Below are 26,386 nucleotides of genomic sequence, written 5' to 3'. Positions count from 1 at the left end.
GCATAAATCAGGAGAAACATACTGCTAGACTTCATTTCCCAAGGCAGGGATCTGTGTTTCTGTGGGATTTGAAGATAACTAAGCTTGGAAATAAGTTTTTAACAGAAGCTAAAGAATTTTTTTATTAGATGTTATGCCTAAGACCTAAGGAGATAACTTTGATCCTGGTCAGACATAAAGTGCATATGATATTGGCAAAAGTCCTCAGAAATTGCAGTGTGGTCACATACAAATGAGATTCAATTGTGTCTAACAGTGTTATGCTTGGCATTGGAACTTACACACCCTGTGAAAGATTCCTTCAGAATCCAAATCACTGAATGTCAAAGCAAAGAGTGGCTACAATGCATGCACTGAATTTATAATACCAGTTTACAGAGGGAAAACATACTACATATTTGCATGATAGAAAAATTAGTACTTCGCCCAGGAGTGGTAGAACAGTGGCATAGAGAAACAAAAATGACCAGTTCAACATAGGAAAGTTGCATTGTTAATGCTGATTTATAATCAAGGTTGTTTATTAAATAATGGTTGACTTAACCACACCTAAGGGGAATTGTGAAATTTATAAAACTAATAAGAAAAATAGACAATTATGAGAGTTTATCAAAAAAGGGATCAATTAATGAATCCCCATCTGAGACAGGAATGGTATTTATGTGATAGAAATCAGAAATCCTATTGACTGGTGATAACCAGGTTCTCTGATTCTCTACAGAGATCTCTAAAATGCAATCTCTGTCTTAGTTTTGTAGTTCCAACTATTACTTAATTTCCATCATGCCAAAATTGATCATCAACGGAATCACTGTTAATATTTTAGCTACGTATCCCAAATTATTGTTCTAAACCCAGGGAATTAATGAGAATTTCACACTTATTTTAGTGAGGATTATTTGTGCCCAATTTTTATAGCAAGGGGGAAAAAAAAACCACTGAGAATGAAGAACTTGTCATATTCCTCATATTACCAGAGTCAAAGATTCTAACATTGCATACCATTTTTTACCTGTCCTCAACAACTCAAGATGAGAAGAACTATACTGCTTGAATCTTAGGTATCCCCAAACAAGAATGAGCCTGAAAAATTCTTCAGTCTTCTTAGAGGAATTGCATTCCCTGCAGTTTAATTATGAGAAGTGTGCTGGGGTGGGGGAATATGTTTTTACCAGACTGAAAATATGACAGGATCAGTATTTGTTCATATGTAAGAGTTTTCAGCCTTCTTCACCAGGTTTGTTCCTAATATATTTTATGCTTCAAAATCATAACAGTAAGCATAAAAAATAGGTATATAAAGACAATATTTTTCAGGATCTTTCTTGTTGTTGGAATCCAGATAATGGACTATGTAGAAGAGAAAAACAAAAACTCAGGGATACTAAATGGAGTGGGATCAGTGTAGAGGTAAAATAAAAAGACTAGGGAGAGTTGGGGAAATTGCCTGATCTTTCATAAACAACTGAACACTATGCTGGGAAGATGTTTTCAATTAGGCTCTGTATACATACTATTCACTGATACATAAATACACTCAGTGATGATGAAAGATTACTGGCCAAATTAAAGTGCAGAGGCAAGTTTCTCCTGTATTTAAGCATTTCCACTTAATCACCTGAATGATCCGGACTGGAAAAAGTTCCAAAGTGATATGACCTAATAATATTAGTGATATAAATTATAGTCCATATCTTAATGGCCCATTTTTTTCAGATCTATAATACAATATTGTGGTGGCTATACAATAATTTGTCCAAAATGGTCACCTTTAAAGACATTTGGACTTCAAAAATTCACTATTGTCTTAATTGGAATATAATCACTAACTTTAAGATGATAAGAGCTAAATGTTTATCATGAATAATATTCCATGTTTCTAACTTCATTTCTATATGAGTTATGAATTCTCTTGTTAGTCAGAAAACAGTCTGATTGCACTTATCTTATTTGCAATGGGTCCATAATAAATTGCTGACCACAACATATTACTTTCTAAAAATAAATTAAAATGGGAACATTTTTCTGTCACAATTTATATGCTAAAATTCTTTTCCAATGACTTATGACTAATGGACTTGTTTTCAAAGTGTCCATATTTGTCAATATTTTCAAATATCGGTATCCATGGTACTTAGAATTTACATGGTTACATAATTACTATGTATCAATATATAACAACTTTACATCCAAACTGGGGAAGGGCTTAATGGTACTGGTTCAATTGGTCAAATACAATAAAATTTCAAAAGCCAGGGTAATGTGGAAGAAAAAAGTCAAGAAAAAATCCCAGCTAATATCCATATCAAGATTTAAATTGATTGGAGATTGCTGCAAGATGGCAGAGTAGGAAGTCTCTGAGCTCACCTACCCTCGTGCAGAGATCAAAATTACAATTATTTACAAGAGCAACTATTGATGAGAAAGACTGGAATCTACCAAAAAAAGATCTTCTATAACTAAAGATATAAAGAAGAAACCACAAGGAGATGGGTAGGAGGAGAGGAGTCACAGTATAATCAAGACCTATATACCTCTGGGTGGGTGACCAACTAACAGGAGAATAATTACAGTTGAAAAGGTTCTCCCCAAAGAGCGAGGGGTCTGAGACCGGCATCAGGCTCCTCAGCCCAGGAGTCCTGCACCAGGAAGATGAGACCCCAGAATGTTTGACTTTGAAGGCCAACAGGGCTTTCTTTCAGGAGACCCAGAGGGCTGTGGGAAATAGAGACTCCACTTTTAAAGGGTGCACACAAAATTTCACATGCTATGGGATGGAGGGCAGAAGCAGTAGTTTGAAAGGAGACTTTCTCAGACCCCCTTGCTTATCTTAAAGAGTCTCTTGGAGAGGTAGGAGGGAACTGGAGCTCACCCTGGGGACATAGACACTGGTGGCAGTCATTTTGGGGAGCTTGTTCTACCACATGGACACTGGTGCTGGCAAGAATCAATATGGACTCTTCTCTCTAGCTTATTAGCCTTGGGACTCAGCCCCACTACTGCCCACCAGCCTGTCGGTACCAATACTGGTAGGCCTGGGGCCAAGCAATTAGCTGGGCAGGGACACAGCCCCACCCACCGGCAGGCAGGCTGCCTTAGGAACCCTTGAGCCCACAGCCACCCCTGGACATAGCTCTGTCCAGCAGAGGGCCCAGGACCTGGCTGCACACACCGGTGAGCAGGCACCAGCTAAGGATCTCCTAGGCCCCAGCTTTACCCATCAGTGAGGTGGCTCTAGCCTTAGGCCCAGCCTCACACGCAAGTAGGCAGGCACCAGCCCCAGAATCCACTAGCCATAGCCCCCCTCAACTTGGGGCAGACACAAGCCTCAAGACCACCACAGCCCTGCAGCCTATGATGGCAGGACGCAGCACATGCACCAGCAGGCAGGCACCAGCCACAGGGCATTCTGGGCTCCAGCCCTGCCCATCAGCAGGCCAACAAAAGCCCTGAGATACACTGGACTCCTCAGCCAGCCACGCTGAGATCCAACTCCACTCAACAGAAGGCCACTAACAACTTTGGGACACCCCAGAATCCATAGCTGGTGATGTCCAGAACCAGCCCCATCCACTAGCAGGCTGACACTATATCTGGAAACCCTGGCCCTGCAACCACCCACCCCAGAACCCAGCTCTGCCCACCAGTGAGTCAGCACTAGCTCTGGATTCCCCTGGGGTCCTACACCAGCTGCCTCATGACCCATCTCTGCCAAACAGAAAATTGCAGCCTCTGGACAAGGCAAGGCCTGGCAGCCATGAAGACCAGGGGCTAGCCATGTCTGCCAGACCATCCACAGTAGTCAGCTTGCCACAATAGAAGGACCCATGCAGCCTGCATAGGGGTTACCCCAGAGCATATAGCTCTGGTGACAAGAGGGGAGTATGCTGCTGGGATGCATAGGGCATCTCCTGCACAAGGTCACTACTCAAAAGTCAGGGAATGTAACCAACCTACCAGATACATATAAATAAAACAGAAAATTAGGCAAAACGATGCAACAGAGGAACACGTTCCAATCTATGGAATATAATAAAACCCCAGAAGAAGAACTAAATGGAGATAAGCAATCTACCTGACAAAAGTTCAAGGTAATGATCATAAAGATGATAAAGTGAGAAGCTTAACAATGAGATAAAGGATATAAAGAAGAATCAGATATGAATAAAATAACTGCAATGAAAAAATAAACTATGAGGCCAACGTCAGAGTAAGACCAAAACCAGACAAAGATATCACAAAAATAGAAAATTACACATCAATATCACTGGTGAATATAAATGCAAAAACCTTCAACAATATATTAGCAAATTTAACTCAACAAAATATTAAAAGGATCATACAACATGATTAGTAAGATTTATCCCAGGGATGCAAGGAAGGTTTAATATCTACAAATCAATCAATGTGATACACATTACAAAGTTAAGAATTAAAACCATATGATTATCTCACAGATTCAGAAAAAGCTTTTGACAAGATTCAACATCAAATTATGATTAAAAACTCTGCACAAAGTGGGTATAGGGAAAACGTACCTCATCATAATAAAGGCATTTTATGACAAAATTCACAGCTAACATCATACTTAATGGTGAAAAGCTGAAAGCCTTTCCTCTAAGATCAGGAACATGACAAGAATACCTACACTCACCACTTTTATTCAACAGAGTATTGGAAGTCCTTGCCACAGCAATCACACAACTAAAATAAATAAAAGGAATCCAAATTGGAAGTGAAGAAGTAAAAGTGTCACTGTTTGCAGATGGTATGATGCAATACATAGAAAATCCTAAATATGCCACCAAAAAACTACTACAGTTCATCAATGAATTCAGTAAAGTTTCAGGATATAAAATTAATATACAGAAATCTGTTGCATTTCTGTACATGAACAACAAACTATCAGAAAGAGAAATTAAGAAAACAATCCCACTTACAATTTCATCAAAAAGAATAAAATACCTAGGGATAAATCTAAACAAGGAGGTAAAAGACCTGTACTCATAAAACTGTAAGACAACGATGAAAGAAATTGAAGATGACACAAAAAGCTGGAAAGATACACCCCGTTCATGAATCGTAAGAATTATTATTGTTAAAATGACCATACTACCCAAGGCAATCTACAGATTAAATGCAATTAAAAATCAATGTCATTTTCACAGAAATATAACTAATAATTTAAAAATTTGTATGGAAAGACAAAACACTCTGAATATCCAAAACTATCTTGAGAAATACAAACAGAACTGGAGGAATCACACTCCCAGGCTTCAGACTGTACTACAAATCTACAATAATCAAAACAATACAGTACTGACACAAAAACAGACACACAGATCAATGGAAAAGAATAGAGAGCTCAGAAATAAACCTATGCACATATGGTCAATTAATCTATGACAAGGGAGGCAATAACATACAATGGGGAAAAGTCAGTTTTTTCAACAAGTGGTGGTAGGAAAACTGGACAGCAATATGTAAAAGAATGAGATTAGATGGACAGCAATATGTAAAAGAATGAGATTAGAATATTTGTTAAACCATATTTGAAAAAAAAACTGACCCAGCAATCCCACTACTGGGCATATACCCTGAGAAAACTATAATTCAAAAAGAGTCATGTACCACAATGTTCATTGCAGCTCTATTTACAATAGCCAGGACATGGTAGCAACCTAAGTGTCCAGCGACAGATGAATGGATAAAGAAGATGCGGCACATATATACAATGGAATATTACTCAGCCATAAAAAGAAACGAAATTGAGTTACTTGTAGTGAGGTGGATGGACCTAGACTCTGTCATACAGAGTGAAGTAATCAGAAAGAGAAAAGTAAATACCGTATGCTAACACATATATATGGAATCCAAAAAAAAAAAAAAAAAAGGTTCTGAAGAACCTAGGGGTAGGACAGGAATAAAGATGCAGACATAGAGAATGGACTTGAGGACACGGGGAGGGGGAAGGGTAAGCTGGGACGAAGTGAGAGAGTGGCATGGACTTATATATACTATCAAATGTAAAATAGATAGCTAGTGGGAAGCAGCCGCATAGCACAGGGAGATCAGCTCGGTGCTTTGTGACCACCTAGAGGGTTGGGATAGGGAGGGTGGGCGGGAGATGTAAGAGGGAGGAGATATGGGGATATACGTATATGTATAGCTGATTCACTCTGTTATAAAGCAGAAACTAACACACCATTGTTAAGCAATTATACTCCAATAAAGATGTTAAAAAAATATATAGAATAAAACCCTAAATGTAAGATCAGAAACCATGAAACTCCTAGAAGAAAACATAGGCAGAACACACTTTGATATCAATTGTAGCAATATTTTTTTGGATCTGTCTCCCAAGGCAAAGAAAATAAAAGCAAAAATAAACAAATGGGACCTAATTAAACTTAAAAGCTTTTACACAGCAAAGGAAACCACTGTCTTTTCATTATGTAGATGAAAAGACAATCTACTCGATGGGAGAAAATACTTGCAAATGATATGACTGACAAGGGGTTAATATCCAAAATATATAAAAAGCTCGTATAACTCTATACCAGAAAAACAAACAACTCAGTTAAAAAATGGGCAAAAGACCTGAAAAGACATTTCTCCAAAGAAGACTTACAGATGGCCAACAGGCACATGAAGAGATACTCAACATCACTAATCATCAAAACCACAATAAGAGAACACCTCACACCTGTCAGAATGGCTATCAGAAAAAATAACAAATGTTGGCAAGGGTGGGTAGAAAGGGAACCCTTGTACACTACTGGTGGGAATGTAAATTGGTGCAGCCATTGTGGAAAACACTATAGAGTTTTCTCAAAAAACTAAAAGTAGAACTACCATATGATCCAGCAATTCCACTCCGGGCTATATATGCAAAGAAAACAAAAACACTAATTCAAAGAGATATATGCACCCCCATGTTCATAGAAGCAATATTTATAATGGGCAAGATATGGTTGCAACCTAAGTGTCCATCAACAGATGAATGGTTATAGATGATAAGGTGTATATTTAGCATAGTAGTATTCATACCATATATAAATACTACTCAGCCAAAATAAAGAATGAAATTTTGCCATCTGCAACAACATGGATGGACTTGGAGGGTATTATGCTTAATGAAATTAGACAGAGAAAGACAAATACTCTGTGTTATCACTTATGTTTGGAATCTAAAAAGTAAAACAAATGCATTAATATAACAAAACAGAAACAGACTCACAGATATAGAGAACAAACTAGTGGTTACCAGTGGGGAGAAGGAAGGGGGGGAGGGGCAGGATAGGAGTAGGGGATCAAGAGGTACAAACTAGTATGTATAAAGTAGATAAGCTACAGAGATATACTGTACAGCACAGGTAACAAAGCCAATATTTTATAATAACTTTAAATGAAGTATAACTGTAAAAATTTTGAATCACTATGTTGTACACCTGAAACTAACACAATTTTGTAAATAAACTATACATCAATAAAAAATAAATTAAAAATTAAAGATGAAAATTGATTTAATATAAATATTTTTATTTAAAGTACATCCAAATCTAGGAAGGTATTTACCATTCCACATGTGTCTTACAGAAATATAAGGATAAAAAACCCTACTAGTTTGATAACATCATGCAACTTGTACTACTTCCATGTGGACAAGGCAAGCCTATAGTTATTGAATTGATATAGTCAGGAAACAATAACACTGATGATACTATTTTTCAGCGTTGGTAGTGTAAATGTAAATTTACATAAATAAGGTTAGTTTTCTGGATAATTTTTTGCCTTTGTAACTAATTTGTAAACATTTTCCTATATTTTTCTATAACTGATACTCCATATTAATAAATAATTTAATAATCTGTAATTAAGTGGTGATACCAACATATCATTTTTCTCTGCATGAAAGAATCAAGATCATAATTTATGGACTGTTAATATTTTAAAAATTCCAAGAATGATATAAACATCAGTAGATAGAGGAGATAATCTATTCAGAAATAACAATAGTATGGATTAAAATTAAATTGTCTTCTCACTGTGAAAGGATGCTCACAGGATTTAATATCATCATGCATAATAAGAGAAAACAAGTTTATGTATTTTATTATTCTACTTATTTTAATTAAAATAGTAAAGCATATTATGATATATTGGCTTATATTTTTCCAGTTAAGTATTACTATTTGATGTTAGTACATTACCAAATATGTTTTTCCATCAAGTCTCCAATCATGTAAACATAAAACAGTTCCAAGGCTGGTTCTGTTTCTACTTAGACTACTACTCAGAATTCTTCCATGACTTTTTTTCATATAAGTGTTCATATTCCTAAACCACTACTTTCAGTCTTCTTCTCATGCGTTTTTACACTCTTCTTGGGTGAAATAATCCATAATTATGGCTTCAGTTAAAATCTATATGGTTAGCCCAAACCACTTCCTAGAGACCCAGATCTATTTTATTTTCCCTTGTAAACTATTAGAAAGCTTATTATTTACAATCTCAAATCTGAAGTTACCATCCTCCCCATCAAAATTGCCCAGCAATCTACATTCCTATTATGGTGAATAGCAATAGAGCTTATAAATAGTTTTATCAAAGACCTTAAGAATGGACCACAAAATATCCTTTTTAAAAATTCTCTTCCTTCCTCTGAATATAATGTTAATTTTATTAAGCTATCTAACCTCCTCACCTTGTCCATGTGCTTTAGGGGAAGCTGGCCCCAGCTCCATACCCCAGAGGGTAGGTCCTGATTGATCTAACTCAATCACATTATGGAAATATGAAGCACATTAGTAAATGAGGCATGAGGAAAACTCTGTTGAGGTGTTTCTAGATGTGGTGTCTAAAAATGTTGAGTTTCTATAGCATAAGGATAAACTTCTAAAGTTAAAAAAAAACCTGGGCATTTAATGACATTACTAAGACACTGAACTAACAAGAGATCTACCATACATTGGGACATATTACATGCGTTGTCACTCTGAGTCTTATTTTTTATGTCATTATGAGGGATATTTTTTGCTAAGGTTAACTGAAAGCACCATGATATAAATGGTCATGGCAGATAAAGTAGGAGTTATCCTCCAAACCAACTTAAAAGCATTCTCCCATTGCTTTCAGAGGTACATTCTATGTATCATTTGAATGAGCTATTTCCTCTTTGCCAAAATCTGTGCTACTTTAGTTAAGTTTTTAAGGGAAGCTTCCTGGTATTATTGAAACAGCCTCTGAAATACATGGGCCTAACTATTATAGCCTACATCTTTTTCCAAAAAAACTTTCAGGCTACTTAATATGATGAACTTCTTGAGTCTATCAAACATTTTAAAAAATATTACTAATGCTTAGTATAGTCCTAGAAAATAAGACATCCAGTTTCTTGAATGAACAAACGACTATGCAGGAAAGTGTGTTAAACTCTATGAAGAAAGATTGATTTTCATCCCTTAGCTTTAATGGTAATTGGTAATTGAGTGTTTCTTCTATTTTGCAAATACTTTCATGGTACTCAAGAAAACTGTTTTAATATTTGTATTTTGCTTATATCCAAGAGTAATCTAAATTCTTAAAGAGTAAACCAGGTACAGTAGAAAGCAAGATGAACTTTCCATAAAGATCCTATATTTAATTTACGGATCATCTTCTAATTAGATATACAATGTTCAAATATGGACTTAAACAGTTTAAACCCAGTCTCCATATATGTATAATAATGATAATTACACCATATATTGTGCTATATGAGAATAAAATGAGATGAATTATATTGACTTCTCTGAAAATGCTTAAGGACTATAAAACTGTTATTAATAGTAAAAATTCTAATATAGAAAAAAATCAATGTAAATTGCCAGAAAATCCTGTGTCCGTCAATGATATAATCATTTGACGTAATCTCAATCATTTGAGGTACATATAAAGAAAAGTAAGAAAATGAGGATTTGTGTTGATCAGATGCAACTGTATTGATCAGACTCAACTTTTAAAAGCCATCTCTCACAATTCTGTGGACTACCTCCTCTTCTCCCCAAGCACAAATGAAGTATTTGATTTTATAAAGTGCTAAACTATAAAGAGGTTGTTTGGTAATATTCAGAATTGTATTATAATGAGAGCAGATAAATTTCTATCATCTTTCTCCTGGGAAGTCATGAATCAGTAATAAACTCACTTCTACAGAAAATAACAAATTATTGTTTAAAGGTTAGTTCTTCTGAGGCCCATGAATCATATATGAGGTATCATAATAAAAGCAGTAACACTGATACAGTTGAATACATATTGATAAAATTATTACACAATGTAGCTCAAAATACATAGGGCTTTGTGAGGTATGTGCTAGAGACTTAACTCAGGGAATGAAAAAACAAGCCCCTTCAGCTTGAGAAACATTACATGTTGTGCATCACATTTCATCAAGCTCCTACTGAAGAGAATTTGAAAGTTGTACAACCAAGCTAGAGTCAGGACTACTTCAGAATGGATTACAGAAAGTTGGAAAAGTATTGAATGACTTCTTTATATAATATTTCAAATATATGTGTTTAAAAATTTAAGAGATTTGAAAGTAGAGTGTACTAAAATTGATAAAACATAGAAAAAGAGAAAAAATAATAAGTATAGTAAGAAACAGGAAAAATGGAAAAACAGGAAAAATGGAAACAGACAAGTGGAATGTTGAATGAAAAGCTATATATGATGATAAAGCATCAAAAAGCAAGGAAGGGAGGAAGAAAATCTGTGTAGTAAAATTATAGACCAGAAGGCTGGAGAGGAGTCTATGCTCATGACAAAATAGATTTAAAAACTAAACTTCCAGAATGTCAGTGGAGAAGGAATAGGGCCACGTCAACCAGGGCCACTGTGTGGTTGGACAGGTTGTACTCTGCACAGGGTCCTTTAGATAGGAGTGGCTTGTCAAACAAGTGTGGGGGCCACTTGGTAATTAGTTCTGCCCAAAGAAGGGCCTTTATCTAATACACCTAGAAAAGAGTACTTCTTTTTTTTTCCTCCTCTACCGATTCTTCGCACAAAGGCATCATATGTGCTTGATGCAGCATCCCACCCCCCCAAAAAAAATCCATAAGAATAAGGTTACAGGAGAGAGTGAAAAAATGTTTAAAGGTCAAAAAGTCTGATTATGATCAGAACTTTGAGAAAACATGTATTATTTTGTGGTATGGGTCACAGGACAGATGACTTAAGTAGTGGAGTCAATAATTAATGAAGGTAGCAGCCAGATTGGAAACTGACAGAATGTGCAAGGGATCTGTTCCATGTATACGGAAGGTGAATTTAGTCACTATTTTTATGTGGAGATTATAGTGAGGAGTCCTCGACACATAAGTTTCTTAACCAATAAAACTAGTCAGGCAATAATACTTAAGGAAGGGAGAGAGAGAAACTTTGTAGGTAATGATGTGTAAATGATATGTGAATGAAAGCTGAAAGGATATATTAAAACACAAGATGTAAATTAAAGGGTAGATTTTGAAGCCATCTGCATCAATGTTGTGATAAACTACCTAACACAAACCTGACAAATCTTGATTAAATAATTGACTGATTTTCTTTTCATTATTTCATTTACAAAAAAATTTTTTTGAGGTCTTGTTATATAGGAGGCATCTAATAGTTCTGTAGAAATATATAAATTAGGACCTTAAAATGCCATTGGGTAGATACATATCATACATACATAAGTTTGTTAAATCTCTAGTAGAGAATCCACCAAGGATTTGCAACACGATATCATTCTGAGATTTAACTCAAAGTATATTTGGCTTTAATATGTATTTATTAAAATCAGTATGACTAATAATGAGGACTATTGTTGAATTACGATAAATCATAGTTTAAATGGTCCTAAGAGTGTAATGTGTATCATGTTCATTACAGGCTTAAAAAACAATATGTTTTTGAGATGGTCTGGCACCTTCTAACATTTTCAACCTAGTTTCTGTGAGTAAATAAATGTAGCTTTAAGTTTGAAATCATTACTTATGAATCACTGATTTTTAACTGAAATGTCATAAATTAGGGACCACCTACAATGACTTTAGAACATTCCAAGAGTATGAAACTCTATGAGGAAATACATAATGATTCATGTAATAATTAATGTCTGCATGAAACCCCACATATTTATTCTAAGAAAAAATTATATTTTGTACACTATACTTGTACATTGATTTAAAATAAGTATTTAATAAAATATCATTCCATTCAATCATAGTGATGGTTTTCAATAATGTTAATAGATTAGAAACAGAGAAAATGGAAAATGCATCCAAAATATGCAAAAGTACCTCAATGGTACCACAGGTTTTATCATCTATGAAGTCTTTGCCTTTCCACATGACCATCATATCATGCTGTATAAGCACAAATATGAATGAATATAGAGAGATTCTGTCTAGAAAAGATTTAATGACTTGGTAGCATCTCTTATCTAAGAGTGGAATAGACAGAAAATTTCGCTGATGAGACCTTGCTGAGTTGATGGACAATAAAAAGTTTTTACCCAGCTTGTAAAAATACTGCAAACCATATCTCTCCAGAAATATATGAGAATTCATACTAAAGATGAGTACTATATTCATCTCTGTTTTCAAAGTAGGAAGTATGCACGTGCCATTAAGGTAAAATTTCTCTAGTTCGTCCTTGGAAAAGTTGATTTTACTGAATGCTTGAAGTTTTTTCAGCTTTTTATTTCTTTGATGATAATATTCACATTCTTAAGTAATTTCTATACTATATGTTTAAAATCAAATTGTATTGAAGTAGATGAGAACAAAAGAGATACAAATCTCCTCTTGAACAACGTGCCAGAATGATCTAGAAGTCTATTTGTAGTTTTATTTGTTTGCTTGCTTGCTTTTTGTTTTAACAAGTTACCTATTATACAGACTGGGAATTAGGATCTATTCTAATTGTAGCATTGTAATTCTGCCTTAAGAATGGGTTGGTTTATCTAAATTTCACATCAATCCCACTGGTAATTTACTTATCTCTTAAAGATTTCAACAATACCAAAAAGTCAAAAATTTGAAGTAAAAAAATTGTTTGTACTTCCTTAAACCGTTTGTAAGCACTGACAAATTTTCTTTTTGCAACATGTTAACTGAATCTTATTTTGAAAAATATACTCTCTAAGCATAATAGCTTTTCTGAGATAATATTGTGCATTGATTTTAAACTGCTAACAATATGCTTTCACGTTAACAATGTTTGATTCAATTGCAAGTAAGATTCAAAGTCTAAGATGTTTTATTCTGCCCATTTAATGTCTGCCAACTAGAAACTTTTACTTTAATGATGATGAATGGACAAAGGCTCAACTATAAATTTTAAATAAGTATGTTGTATTATATGCAGAATAAAAGGCATGGTTTAGAATAAGCTGAGAGTACATATTGATGGATAAGATAACTAAATTCACTTATACAAAATAGTAATAATCTGTCAAAATTATGCAAACTATGTTGGTGAGAAAAAAAGTTAGTTGTCAAGCTGAGTAATAGATATATATCTGTTTTAGAATAAATTTCATTGTTCATCTATAAAACATTTCATGATGTTTGATTTCTTGCCTGTACTGACGCTTAAAACAAAAAGGTATCTTGATAATCAGCATTCTTCTTCAAAATATATAAATATGACAATATTCTAGAACTTGATCATTTAAAAAATTTACATATTGCCATTATTTTCAAAACTTCAAGTCAAAAATATTTCTGAATAAAGTAATGAAATAAAGATATTTCCATGACATCTACTTTCTGAAATTAGCTGAGCATAACAAAAATAACATAATTAAGCTCTAAGGTACACATGTGTTTTGAAACAAATAAGGTAGGGTCTCTGAGAAACACATATTTCTATAGATCTTACCTCTCATGTAAAATTCTTTAGAAGCCATATAGTACAACCACTGATTTATTACATGAAATAGCATGTAAAATTGTTCTTCTAATTCATCTCAGAAGTAACTTACACATTGAAAATAAGAATAGAGTAATATCAAAATAACTAGCCAGGCAAATCTGCCTTGTTTACAGTGATGGGAAAGCAGAAACCATTCTAAATTTCTTTCCACTACTGGAATGGCTGGAGATAAAAGGTGGTGAAAAACTAAACCAAACCAAAACAACTTTATTCAACTAGCATGAAAAAGTGTTTCAAAGATAGGTTTTACTAAATTGAATAGTTATTGCCTTAGAATAATATCAATACCATGATGAGTTCAGTAACTAAGGACTGCACAATGACTTTAATGACATTAGATGGGTTAATCACAAGAACAGATCACTAAATTATTAGTTCAGCTTGCAAAGTAGAACATAGGGAGTTTTATGACCACCAGAGGGCCTTGAGGTCTGAATAAAACACTCATTTTTGTGATCCTTCTGGTACCTGACTTGAAATATGAAGTGACTTAATGATTTCACTAGATTGCATGTGTGAAATTGACTCTCTGATTACAGATTACAAAGAGTACAGATCCAACAACTTACTATGTGGGAGGATTTGGGTTACTCAGAGCTCTTAAGCTCTCTAGCCCTGTGTCCACTGAGCCAAATTTGTCAGAAAAAGCAGCAGTACTTCCCTTGAATGAAGAAGCTTGTATCTTTCTTTAATAACTAATAATTCTTTCACCTAAGAAAGCTTCTCCTCATGTCCCATTCCCCCTTGCCTCTAGGCCTATTATTAGAATCAGATATCATCCTGCCTCTGGGAGAGGTACAAATACAAGGAAGATTAAAAATACAAACAAACTCTGAGGATGCTAGAAATAAAAGAGAGAATATTTTAATTTTACACTGGAGTAAATTTTAAAAATGAGTGCCATTGTCCACAATCTGGATTCAGTGGACCACTTAGAACACCAGAATGTGGTTTCAACTGTTCAGTCTTTACTTGATTAGCTAACTGGAACATGGCGTAAAAGAAGACAGAAATTAGAGAAAAAAAATAATTAGAGGAAACAAAAGATTTGGGGATATAGCCACCTGTGCCCAAACTATGCTTGAGGAGAGAGCCCAAAAGATACCAAAATCATCAAATTCTTGAAGAACATATTAATAAGGGGGACTATATATATATATATATATATGTTATTTTCATATATATATATACATATATATGTTATTTTCTATGGGTTTGTGATGCTGCTGGGAGATTGTGTTATTAAAATATGCTCCCAGATTTTAGTAGGAAGAGATGATTTGGGGAAACAGAGACCACATACTTGTACTACAGCACCAAAAGCAGTGGACTCCAAAAGAGGCAGAAGTGGTTAATCAGAAGGATTATATCAGAAAGAATCTTTAATGTTGCTTAATCGTGCACAGGGTCTCTGGAGTGAAATAAATGGGCAGTTCACTTGGTATTCTTTTAATTCGTATAACTAAAATTATTCCAGCCATGTTAACAGAAGTCTAACCTGGGAATCAAAGACTGGAGATACACATAGAATTAAATGAGTTCACATATTTCAGGATCTGTTGAAAGAAGTAAATGTCTGGTATATTACTTGAAACTGTATCTTACAATATACTTGCAAGCATATTCTAAGTTTCCTTTTATATTCTAGATTTATATAAATAAACAGTAAAAAAATTACGTAAATAGTTCACAGGTTGGGCACTCATCTAGAATGAATTATGCTCTCAAACACAGAATACAACAATAAACTTAGTTCCAGAGTTTCTCCCTGATTCTCCTGGGCTATGTAGTCCAAGTTTCACCTGGGAAAGAATAACCTAACTACTTTACAGAAGTGTCAAAAAAGCTGTCAAGGTTGAAGTGGGTATAATGTATTTCTACCTTATTTTGTGATCCAGGATAAAGTAACTGAAGCGAATTAAAACATTATGGTATTTTTATGCAAAGCAGAATGAGAGTCAAGTACAAGGCTCTGGAAAAAAGAAATAGTATTAGCAAAAATAGCTCTTTTGTCAGAAGGTAAGTAATCTTCCTCCTCACACTCAGAGCAAGAGAGGAGTAGAGGATACCCATTTTGAGAGGTAGGTTCTATATCCAAGTAGTATATATATAGGAAGTTCTCAGGTCAATAGAAAAATAGAGTGCAGCCAATAGTGATCTTAAATTGTGTTGCTTATGGAAGTGTTTTTCATACTGAGGGTAGTAAACTGTTAGTGAGTATAAAAACAGTTATTTGATCCTGCCAAATATTTTTGAATGGAATTACTGTAGTGGATTAAAATTGAATAGAATAAATTGAAATAGAATCACTGTGATACACATGATATTTTAAATCTTAATTGGGATGTTAGACATAAACTGTATTATTAATTGTAATTATGAAAAAATAAGAGCTTTTTCCCCTAGGCTGTTAAAGCAATTCCTATTGTGTTTCACAAAGGTAATTTTGAATTCTTGAATTTAAAGTATTACGCTGCATATGTTAGTTTGGTTCCAGAAGTAAATAGTGACAACTAATCAATAAAAATAAATGAATATTGATATTGTAAGACTTTTACAATATTTTATAGCACCCTTAAAACAAGATAGATATTGCATTTAAGGAATCAATATGGTGATATGGAAATTATAAGGCTAATATCCTGTACTTGAAATTCTTAGTGTGATGAATAGTTGTTAAATATTTATTCCTTGATGATTTGCTCCCTTGATTAGTTTGCAAAAGTTATTACACTTTAAAAAATGAGCAACACGGAATTATTGATTTCCTTTACATTGGACTATACAGACATTCTCTAATTTTTTTGCTGGGTATGCAAAAAAGAGAAAAAGATCATCTAGAAAAAAAATAGAAAGAAGCTGAATGTTAGCTTATTCTGTGTCATAAATTTTGAGGTGGTAGAGGATAAAAGAACGAGGGAGGAAGATGCTGGTGGTCTTTAATGTTCAATTATTTGACATTTAACATCTTAACATCCTGCTCTTTGGTTTAACTATACATTTGTAAATATATAACGTGTCTTCTATGCCTTGGACAACTCTCATCCTTTTTCTATTGTCTTCCACATGAAAATATGCAATGTTTGCTGCCTTTAAAGTACTTAAAATTATAGAAAGAGACTCAAAGGAGATATTTTGTAGACTATTATATATTATAATAGAAATATCACTGAAGATCACGAAGTCCTCTTGACTGTGTGCTCCTTTAGGACACAGACTACAGAAAAGACTCCAGTTTTTCCTATGATCCTCAATGTTCAATATTCTTTCCTTTTGTCCACAAATAAAAGGGAAAAATAAGTTAAATAAATCTAATATGCCTAAATCATTCAATTTTCAAGAATAAGTACAATTTTGTTTTAATTACATAAAAGAAAGAGGATAACAATGGACAGAGGCTTAGGGAAGTTGTGAGGAATTTGAGCAGAAGCCCTGAGAAGAGAACAGAGGTGTGACCTTAAATATACCTTAGTCTTCACTGAATGCTCCTTTGTTTCCAGTCCCTGAGGTACAATACAAACATCTTGGGATTTTTAACAAACAAATTGAAATTTTAGCTTGAGAAAGGATCAAACTGATTTGGAAAAGGAGAAAAACTATTTGCAATTTCTTATCCAAGTTAATCTACTAGCTGAAAACTCAGATGGTACCAAAAAATAGAAAAAGAAAAAAGAAAAGAAAAGGAAAGAAAGAAAAAAAGAAAGAAAGAAGAATTTCCTTTACAATGGTAAAAAGACTTGACACATCTTAAGTTCTTAAAAAACAATCTCAAGATATTTAAGAAGAAAGAAAAATTCTCATTTTTAAAAAATGTAAGAGTCCAAATGAATCTTAATCCTAATAATTTACCCTGTTTATTTTCTTCTTTACTCAGAAACTTTTTTCTGAAAATTTATCTATATAACACTTATTTTGTATTTCTAATTTTTATTTCCAGGCTTCAATATTCTATCTTAAACTTATTAATATATTGAAGCTGCAATACTTCAAAGCAATTCTGATGCTAACTAGTTAGTGTAGAATCCACTAGTTAAGGGCACTAGTCCCCAGAAAGACTGCCCTCAGTTCAGATGTCAGCTGCAAGTTTGAGGATCCCCAGGCCACATGCTATTCTAACCAAATGGCTACAAAAGCAGGAGGATTCCATCCCCTTAGTTTCAACAATTCACTAGAAAGACACAGAACTCAGGAAAGTACTCTACTGGTGATCACGGTTTTATTATAAAGGATACACATCAGAATCAAGCAAATGAAGACACATAGGGCACAACTTGGGAGGGTTCTAAACAAATTGTTTCTGTACCCTCTCTCCATGTAATCAGGATACATTCCAAAACTGAGAACTTGAGGGCAAACTGGAATTGTGGATACCCTTTTATTTTTTTTAATGCTTTTTAAAAAAGTTTTTCTTTCATTTTTTGGCCGCACCTGGCATGTGGGATCTTAATTCCCAGACCAGGGATCAAACCCATGCCCCCTGCAGTGGAAGCCCAGAGTCCTAACAACTGGACCACCAGGGAATTCCGTGGATAACCTTTCATTCTGAGAGAAGATAAACCACTAGTTTTGTAGGAAATTGGTTTTAACGTAGCTATTCCTGATGGGCTAGGAGCTCCATTCCTCAGATGATAATTTTCAGTTAAGCCACAGAAGACCCCTTTTCAATTTACTGTACGATCCTATTTGTTGCCACAGTTAACATAATAGAAGTTTATTTATTTCTCAAATAAAGTCAAACCAGCACCTTAGAGGTGCATTGCTTCATGAAGCCATTCAGCAACCTAGGTTGATGAGAGCTTTGACCTCTTCAATGTGTGGCTTCCACTGTAGCTCTGGGTATTGACATCCAGCTGGCCAATGAATTTGAGACAGAGTTCAAGATTAAGAGCCAGATTTAGAAGTGTTGTGTATTATGTATGTCAACTTTTCATCAGTCAGGAACAACAAAGTGGCTTTGGTAAAGAGGAAGCTAGTCTCTGTGAATTACTTACCCAACTCTACATAACTTATTACCCCTAAAGTAAGCAGCTTGAAAACATAAATATTTATTATCTCACAGTTTCTGTGGGTCAAGAATCTGGGACCAGCTTAACTGGGTTCTCTGGCTCAAGGTCTTTCATGAGGCTTCAATTAACTTGTCAGCCAGGACTACAATCTTCTCAAGCCTCCTTTAGGGGAGATCCATTTTCAGGTCATGATATTCCCTCCTGTGCATACTCACATGGACCTCTCCAAAAGGTTGTTTCAAGACTGGGTATCTGGCTTTCTCAAGTAAAAGCAATGTAAGAGACAGCTAGAGACACTAACTTAGAAGGAGGAAGCCATAATCTTTATATAATTTAACTTCAGATGTAAAATCCCATCACTTCTGCCATTTTATATTCATTAGAAGCTTGTTAATATGTCTAGCCCACAATCAACAAGAAGGGATTACACATGCTCTGAAATGTATGAGTTTTGGATAAGTATTATAGAGCTCCTGCTATGTATATAGCAATGAGGAAGATGATGTGAATAAGGAAGAAGGATAAGGAGGGGAGGAAAAGGAGGAGATGGAGAAGAAGAAATTATAAAATACCATGAATAACAGAGAATGAGAATTAAGTTCTCATTAAATGTAAATTTTTTGTTTTGTTTAGGTTTTGCAGTTTCCAGAAGTCAATTGTAATCTTTGAGGCTTTGCCATACTTTGTCACAATAAAAATAAGATATAACAATTCCAACAATTTCATATTGATTACAAAGAAGCCATCCACATAAAGTATATCACCCAACATAATTTCCTAATCTAAATGACAAGAAATAGGTAAATAGACATGATAATTAGTTCAGAAAAGTGAGAAACTATTTACATATATGAAAATATATTGGTTAAAATTGTTCTAAAAAGGTGACACAAATGAAAGAAAAAAATTTTATTGTAATACTATATAAAACTCACTTAAAATTCACTTTATTGTGAATAAGCAATAAGGTCAGACAAAATCATAAGTGAGAACTTTGCTTCAAAACTCATTGGTAAACTGACCAAAACTCATTGTTTAGTTCACGAGATTGTAAATCAATTTCACTGATAATAAAGACCAATGTATTTTACCCAGAACCCCAATAAACAATTTTTTTTTTCATGCAAGTGCTTTGCTTATATTTTTACTTTAATTAATAATGAGTATATTGGGCTTCCCTGGTGGCGCAGTGGTTAAGAATCCGCCTGCCAATGCAGGGGACATGGGTTCGAGCCCTGGTCTGGGAAGATCCCACAAGCCGCGGAGCAACTAAGCCCGTGAGCCACAACTACTGAGCCTGCGCGTCTGGAGCCTGTGCTCTGCAACAAGAGAGGCCGCGATAGTGAGAGGCCTGCGCACCGCGATGAAGAGTGGCCCCCGCTTGCCGCAACTAGAGAAAGCCCTCGCACAGAAACGAAGACCCAACACAGCCAAAAATAAATAAATTAATTAATTAATAATAATAAAAAATAATGAGTATATTTAAAAGGAGACATGTTTTTAATGATATACTTGCATTTTCTGAAGGATCTCAACTATATTTGTTTCATAACTCAAAAATGTAAACATACAGGCATTAATTAATGGATTTTTCTTGTGACTTTAGTACAACATTGCAAAAAGAAAAGAGGAGAAGATCCATGAGTTATGAGGCAACATTTTGAGTAGACAAAAAGTGAATATGATTTATGAGATGCAGGAAAAACTTTCCCCCAAAGTACAAACTTTATCAAACAATTACAATGCAGACAATTCTACTCCAAGTTATGCATGGATTTCTAAATTTCCTTTTAAAATACAAAGATACTATGTAAGCATAACTTTACAACATTTTAAGTCAATCTACTTGTAGTTAGTGGCATGCTAGTAAATGTTTAACTATTAGCTATCCAGGGAACAAAAACAGCTCCAAAATGCTGAATTGTAACATTTGTCAACTTCTGTAGTGTAAATATTCTTGGTTAGTTTCAAAATACTAACATGACCTCACTGAATGCAGAGTTGGGAAGAAATGCGAAGTAGCACACCATTACATAGCAGTTCCACCACAAAAATACAATATATGTATATATCCTCAAGAATATAGATAATAATAAAATGTAAAATAATTGGGAAGTGATGAGTGCTAAGTATTTATTTTGCTTTTAATATAAGTAATTTAATTGTAACTTTATAATTTAGTTTTTGACAATGGCTATCTTCAATAATCATCTTGCAAAATTTCTAAAAATTTAGCAATCCACTCACCTGAGCAAGTATGGGCCAACTCCAGCTAACTACTGACTGTAGCACATTTTGAGATGTTCATTTATAATAGGGGGCAGAGGAGAATTTAAGGGGACCATGACACCAGATCTGTGAAATCAGGAGAAAGGGGCAAAAAGGGGGATTATTCCAGTGATAATAATAAGGTGAGCAGAAGCGAGCTATCTGTTTGGAATATTTCATAGAATTGCCTAACATGGCAACTTGGGAGGGTCACTACTTGCAGTGGTAATCTAAAAAAGCCATTCTTATATAAATTGATTTTAGCCTTTTAATCTAATGGAATAAATTTTCACATATTGAGGTATGGGAAAGTCATTCTGGTTTATACATGACTTAACTTGAACTTTAGGCTAACCAAAATAGCCTGCTTATAGCCTATTAAACATCATTGTACATCTGCTTTAACCATTAGAAAAAAATAAAAATAAAAATGGAGTATCTGTGCTTCAGGCATACAAAATGGAGTGAGATGGCATTGTGGATGTGGTTTCAGAAACATTCCTGCATCACTGGGAACTTGAATTTTCTGAACTGTATGAGACAAGATACCATCAGCCGTTCTTAATACAGTATCTGCTAGCAGCTGCCAGCTACAACATTATGGTCTCAACGTCTCCCCTTGTAACTATGCAAACATTTTGGACCCCAATCAATCCTTGCTTAACAAGCACCTTTACTTCTTGACAGCTCCAGTTATAATTCTTGACAAGTAACTTCTGTAATTTTGTGGGTTTTGCCTTTATAAGCCTCCTCCGTTTTGTAGTCTGGCAGAACATAACACGGGTGCTTCTTGAGCCTGTCTCCTGGGCTATAGTCCTCAGTTTGGCTCAAACAAAACTCTTTTCTATTCTATTATAGTTGTTTATTGATTACTTCTGTCAACAAATCCATCAATCCGTTAATTAAAATTTATAGGAAATTTTGTAGGAATTACTGTATGATATCACTTATGTGTGGTATCTAAAAAATACAACAAACTAGAGAATAAAACAAAAAAGAAGCAGACTCATAGAGAACAAACTAGTGGTTACCAGTGGGGAGAGGGGAGGGGAGAGAGGCAATATAGGAGTAGAGAATTTTTAAAAAGTGTTATTATGGGATTATATGAAATCATATGTGTGAAACTTCTGAAAATTGTAAAGCACTATAGAATTTAAAGAATCTTTCATTCAATAAAAAGTTTAAAGTAAAATAAAATAATAAAAAATCAAACAAAAAATTATAGTAAATTTGATATAGGAACATTATTAATCCTCAAATTTACCTACATTTTCCAATTGCTCTTTACTATTAAACAACATCAACCACATCTAAAGACATCCCCCACTTCCTATCCATAAACCTCCATTGACTTATCAGTGTATGCAAATTAACAATATCCATAATATATATCTCATTTATATCTCTTGATTATATTTCTATTATATTTTTGTCTAAAGCTAAATAACAAGGTTAGATTGATTTAAGCTGAAAGCTTGCAGATATGGTTTTGTGTTATAAATACAAATTTATAATATGAATGTAGTTCTTGGAAAACTCAGGTGATCAATAGACTTTTCGTTAATGGTTTGTTTTTTTTTTTTTACAGTATATTACCATCATTCACAAATTCTCTTAATTTAAAATTTGACAGAGTCAAATAATAAACTTTTTAAGATCTGATCAAGTGTTTTGAACTTTGTGCTCAAATGTATTGTAGAGAAAATAATCGTGGAATAAAACTAATTTGGTCCCACTTCCATTTAGAGTTGAAATAATTATATTTCAATATATAATTATATACAATGTAAAAATATTAAATTATTTGTAATTATTAATACTCAAGTAAAATTTTTAAAAAATATGTTGAAGGATGAAATTAATGTTCATATTTCCTTGAGAGCTAGTCATTTTGCAAATTTTACCTTACTGATGACTCAGCCTTTTAGCAAACTACTGCACTCAATAGTTTGCATTCATCTCTGCAGTTTGAGAGGAAGTTCACAGTTGCTGTTATTCATTTATCTCTGCACATTTGGTCTCTTTTTCTCTGATATTTGCACCTCTTATTTGGTTCTATTTCTTGGTATTTTGCCATATCTATTTTAGAGTTATAAAAAGAAAAAATATATATATTATATATATGGAGAAATATGAATAATTCCACGTCAACCATGCGTCAACTGCTTTTAGTCTAAGTTAATGAATTCCACTTATATGTCAATCCTTATCCTTATGAGGTGAATTGTACATATAGCTCTGTAGGAATTCCCTACTTAGAAGACAAATATGCATCCCTAGTTCAACAAGTACGAAACTGAATTCAGCTTTCCACCTAACCTAATCGTTCATCATTTCTTATTGAGCTCAGAACTTTGCTGAAATATATTTAAATTTAGCTCCAATGTCCTATCCCAGATCTGTAAGGAAGTTTCATTACTGTATCTATACAAAGTAGTATATATTTTCATTGTTATCTTTCTAACGGAAATCTAATTACCTGTTACCATTGAGCTTCCAATCTGATCTCATTTCACTCTGATCTCAACTGTTTTCCCTGGAGGTGTTCTAATCCCTGAGCCTTCTAAGTACCCTGATATTGGAAAACAGTCCACTTCTTTAATTTCCTCCAAATTCCAATTGAATATATACATATATATTTAATTTTTATAAATTTAAAATGCATTTGAAAAATCTTATATTCAAAAACTAAAAGAAAGAATATAGTTGGTCATATTGCTTGAATTGATTGTCAGCCACTTGTATTTTAGAAAATCTAATTTTTTAGTATTCTCAGAAGGCTCCAACTTCATACTTGCAAACATTTCTTAAGCTATTTTTATTAACCAGGAGCTAGTCTAAATGCTGGGCAGGCATCTCTTGCTTAATTATTACAGTAAAACATTAAAGCACTTTTTAATATCTTCATCCTAAACATGAGGAAACTGAGGTACAAAGAAGTTAATAACTTTCCCAAAGCCATATGTGCAGTAAAGGGAGTAAGTGGGCTTTAAACCCAGGCAGTCTGGCTCTTAAAACCTCTTTAGTCATTAGGCAGAGTGTTTTTTAGTTGTTGTTGTTTTTTTTTGTTTTTTGTTTTTTGACTAATATCAAGTTGCTCAGCCTCATATTGGATTTCTTCATTAGCAAAAAGAGGACAATAAAAGCTTCCTCATAGGATTTTTGAGATAGTTAAATGAAATGATACTCATAAAAGTGTCTAGCTATACAGTACAATGGTAGCTGTAGTATTCATTATTAATGGTAGTTGGAGTATGAAGTCATTCTAAAGAAGTAATCTGAGATATGAAGAAAGATTTATGTATAATGAAATTGAAGACGGTTTTATTATTATAGTAAAAATGAGAAACAGTCTAAATGTAATTTAAGAAAATGGTTATAAGTAAATTATGTTAATCTAGGGAACATTATATAGTCAGTAGTACTACTTTTCAAAAAATATTTAGTTACTTGGAAATGCTTGTAATGTATGACTAAATGGAAAAAAGAATAAAAATCACATGGAGGTAATTGTATATAAACACACTAAAATATATGACTATAAGTAATTTCTCAATGTTACTACTGATTATTTCTGGCTGGTGGCATTATGAAATTTTTTTTCCTTTTCCTTTTTATATTTTCCAAATTCTCTACAATAGATGTTTATCAATTTTATGTCAAAATAAGATGTTAATTTAAAATTTCATGTCTTCAAAATAGAAGAAAAGTAACATATTATATCCTAATATGGCTTTTTAAATTTTATATCATGATATGTTATAATGAAAGTACTCATATTATTTAAGAGTAATGGCCAACACTTACTGAAAATTGTGTTCCCTATTTTTGAAATGAATCAGTGTCCTTGTCTAATAATGGAAAATAACAATGTATCTGTTGTAAGTATTAAATTAATTGTTAAATGTAAGACCTTAGAATATGGTCTTTCATATAATACTGCAATAAATATTAATTATTGTTATTATTAATACTTATATCATCATTATTATTGCATACCAAATTCATTCACTTTTCCCCATATCTCCTGTAACTACCTTATTCTAAAATACTATCTTTTCTTGTCTGGCTGCCTATAATGGTCCCTTCTCTCAGCTTCCACTTTTGACTTTAAACATATATTTTTCAAAAAGCAGTGAGATAGATTTATTTGTTAGTACAAAATAGTTTTTTTTGATAAAAAGTTGTTTTTCATTTGTGTGATTATCTTATATGTGATATATCTTTTTGTTTTGCCTGCTTTTAAGATTTGCTACTTACATTTAGTTTTTAGCAATTTGTCTATGTCTGTGACAGACAGACACTAAGATGACCTCAATGATTCCAGGCCTTCTGATGTTCACACTGTTGTGTGTTCCTCTTTATTTGTGTCTGGGCAGGATCTGTGACTTGCTTCTAACCAAAAGAATATGACAAATGTGAAGAAATGGCGCTCTCCTAATGAGATTTGATTAGGTTACACTATATGGCAAAGGTAATGAGATATCATGTATGTGACCCCATTATATTAGAAATGACTTCACATTAGCCAATTAGGGATAGAGAGTTTCCTCACAGGCTTGGCATAATAAGGGTAAGTGACCATGCTGAAAAAGTCCACGTAGTAAGGAACTGCACACGGCCTCTAGCTGACTGCAAACAGCTGGTGCCCATTCTTCTAGCCTCAAGGAAATGAATTCTACCAACAACCTGAAGGAGCTCAGCAGTAGATTCTTCTCCAGGCTAGCCTCCAGAAGAGAATAAAGCCTAGCTATCACCTTGATTGCAGGCTTGTGAGACCCTTAACAGAGGACCAGTTAGGCCAGGCCCCTGCTCCTAACCCACAGAAACTGTGAGATAATAAATGTGTGTTTTTCTAAGCCCATAAGGCTGTAGTGTCGTGTGTGTGCACCAATATCCATATCCAGAATAGCCTTGAACTTAGCACTTTATTTTGATTATGATCTACCTTGCTGATCCTTTAAGAGGAAATAACCAAGGCTGACCATATATATTTGTTCTAAATATATTTGGAATTCAGATATTATTGGTTTAATTTCCTTTTATTTCCATTTATTTTATTACATTCTATGAACCTTCCTGAAATTACATGACAGAAATTATACTTCAACTGAAACATACATTTTTTGTAGTTGTGTCCATCCTTT

This window comes from Balaenoptera borealis (genome assembly GCF_965194805.1).
Source record: "Balaenoptera borealis genome assembly, chromosome: 4".
NCBI classification, from domain to species: domain Eukaryota; kingdom Metazoa; phylum Chordata; class Mammalia; order Artiodactyla; family Balaenopteridae; genus Balaenoptera; species Balaenoptera borealis.
The sequence above is the reverse complement of the archived record's forward strand: the minus strand, read 5'-3'. Positions refer to the sequence as shown.